Below are 2,584 nucleotides of genomic sequence, written 5' to 3'. Positions count from 1 at the left end.
GGCAGCTTGCTGCTCCATCTAATCTGGAAGAATGAGAGGCAGTTTGGGAGTGAGGACACGTGAGCATCCTCAGGAGGCATGAAGAAAAGAGACCGAGGCTGATGTTTGGAAATCAGACGCAGAGCACAGGTCTGAGCCATGAGGCTGTTGGCTTTGGCTGTGTCTGAGAGGCTCGCGTCCTCCTGGCGAGACTTGCTCCCTCAACTCCATGTGCTGAAGACCTCGCTGTAGGAATGAGTGCAGGGTCTCCCAGGGGGTTATTTACTCTAGTAAACGACTTCATTGTAGCAGTGTTTGGAAAGTAAAGTTGTTTTTTTTCCCCCAGCCCTGTGGGTAGCAGACATTGAGGAATTTCAAATGATGGTTACTGTTCAAGTCAAACTCCCTGTCTGTTTTACTCAGGTAAATGCAACTGATCTTTCCAACTATTTTTCTAACTTGTTTTAATGTTGTTTAATTACATTTAAAAGGAATTATGCTATTAATGGGAAAATCCTGCAAAGGAAGATTAAGGCACAAAGACTTAAAATCTTTAAGATTTGTGGCTCCCCCATGATCTGATTGCAACAGAATCTATATTTAGTTTCTAGCTCTCCAAATTTGTAAGTGAGACACCTAGTGTGGTTTCTCCACAGAAAGCTGTCTGAGTCTGCAGGCAGCTTAAGGGAAAAAAAGAGCTGAGGGTGCTCTGGTAATTCCTGTCAGTGTTAATCCCAAAATTGCTGCTGTAGCACTCCTGTCCATCACAGCATCTCAGGAGCTGTAAACCCACCAGGAAGAAGACAGACAGGAGAACCTCAGCAAAGATGCAACCTGACTGCTGGGTAAATATCCTTTATCCCCTGGGACTGACACTTGCAGCTGGGCATGGGTGGCTGGTTTTGGTGACTCTGCAGCATGGCATCACCTTATTCTGACCCGAAATATGTTATATTAAAAATTGTCAGGTTTTATGGTTATTCCTATACCAGCTGTAGCACAGCGATACCTAGTGGCAGTGTGAAGGTAAATTCAGTGCAGATAAGCTGATTTTCAGTTAGCTTTCATCTGAGTGATCCTCTTTTGGTAAAACAACAGAAAATGGGGATAGGGAGTAAAGATGCTACAAGTTTCGGGCCAGGGAGCTACCCAGGCCTGGAATTGTCCTTTAAAGTAAAAGACTGGGGACCTCCATCTCAAATCCTGTGGTTGCCACTGGTATTTTGGGCTGATGTGAAAATTCTCACCTAGGAGTAAGTTTCCTGAAACCCAGAACAGGACTTCAGTCCCTTATGTTTAAAAATACACGCTTGTCTGAGCTCGTTACAATGGGGAGCCTGCTAAATGAACAGCCTGTTTCTTCTTTCAAGTACAAAAATCCAGGAATACTTCTGGAGAGTTACTCAGGTTCGAGGACTACTTGCATTTTTTCTTTAAGACAGAAGATTTAGGTGATAGCAATATTGTTTTCCTTAGCGGTATAATGTTTTTCAATCCTAAATGAAAGATGCTCCTGTCAATTGCTAAAAGATGTAATTAAAGAGCCGGCAAAACAAGGTGGTCTTTCCCCTTTTCACTAGGGAAAACAGAAGACTCTGGGAAGTGAGGCCCTCGCGGAAATGCAGGCCAGGCCAGCAGAGAGCAGTAGTTTGTCAGGAACACCATTTCTCCAGGGAGAGGGCAAAATAGTAAAGTATTTATTTCTCATAGTTGAAATATCTTGTGTGTATATATACTGTTCATAAACAGTGCTGCAGTTAGGATTAGAGATTCCAAAGAATGGGAATGTAATGTTGTTGGTTTGTGGGTTTTTTCCTCCTGTGAAAAGCATCATTTATGTGCGTGGGGAACAGTTCTCAGTCTATTCTTGGAAACCCCCTTGCCTCATCTGGGGCCCTGGGAGGGAGTGTAGATGGTTTAAAAGGTTTTGCATTTGTTCATTAGACTTTCTCACATACAGTACTGTGGTCATTCCTAGGATGAACTCAAGCCCTATAGTCTGAGGTTGAAACAAATTTTCAAGTGTGGTGTCTACATGTTAAATATATTACTTATATGTGCACTTTTAGATTCACAGCTTGGTGTATCATATATATCATACCTGAGCTAGAATGCAGGTTATTGGGAATCAGTTATTTGGGAAACTGTAGCTCCAGTGTTACAAGAACAATTGCATTGGATGTCTGAATGAGAATTAATAAACAGCGATCAAAGACAAATTGTACAAATATGAGAAACTGTATAATTAAAAGGTTTTTTCATCAGTTCAGTCATGACCATTGCAAACAGTAACAAGATTATATTATAAATACAAGGTCAGTATTTTTGGCACAGTATACTCATGAACTGCGCACGATGGGTATGTTGTTTTGTGCATGCCAGGTAGTAACATATGCCAAATTACACAAAATGCTCCATGTCCTCACATCCTCAGAGAGGCACGCAGGAGTTCAACCAGCTGACGCATGGCCAACAATAGAGTTTGGGCTGCCTTATGTAGACCCGGATGCACATACGCAGTTTTGAACATCTGCCCTCTGAGAGCTGCACAGTTAATTAAGGCACCCTGTGCAGAGCATGTTTCCCTTGGTGCTGCTGCCCCTGC

At 42.6% G+C, this 2,584-nt stretch overlaps 1 long non-coding RNA gene across 1 annotated transcript; it reads left to right on the top strand.

The window, feature by feature from the left end:
• The first annotated feature begins 317 nt into the window (after positions 1-317).
• On the top strand, positions 318-1,780 carry LOC142601331 (uncharacterized). Its single transcript, XR_012834935.1, has 3 exons — positions 318-402; positions 636-824; positions 1,560-1,780. It is a non-coding gene; the product is annotated as an uncharacterized LOC142601331 (long non-coding RNA).
• The last annotated feature ends 804 nt before the right edge of the window (positions 1,781-2,584 follow it).

This window comes from Balearica regulorum, chromosome 3, assembly GCF_011004875.1.
Source record: "Balearica regulorum gibbericeps isolate bBalReg1 chromosome 3, bBalReg1.pri, whole genome shotgun sequence".
NCBI lineage: Eukaryota > Metazoa > Chordata > Aves > Gruiformes > Gruidae > Balearica > Balearica regulorum.
The sequence above is the reverse complement of the archived record's forward strand: the minus strand, read 5'-3'. Positions and strand labels throughout refer to the sequence as shown.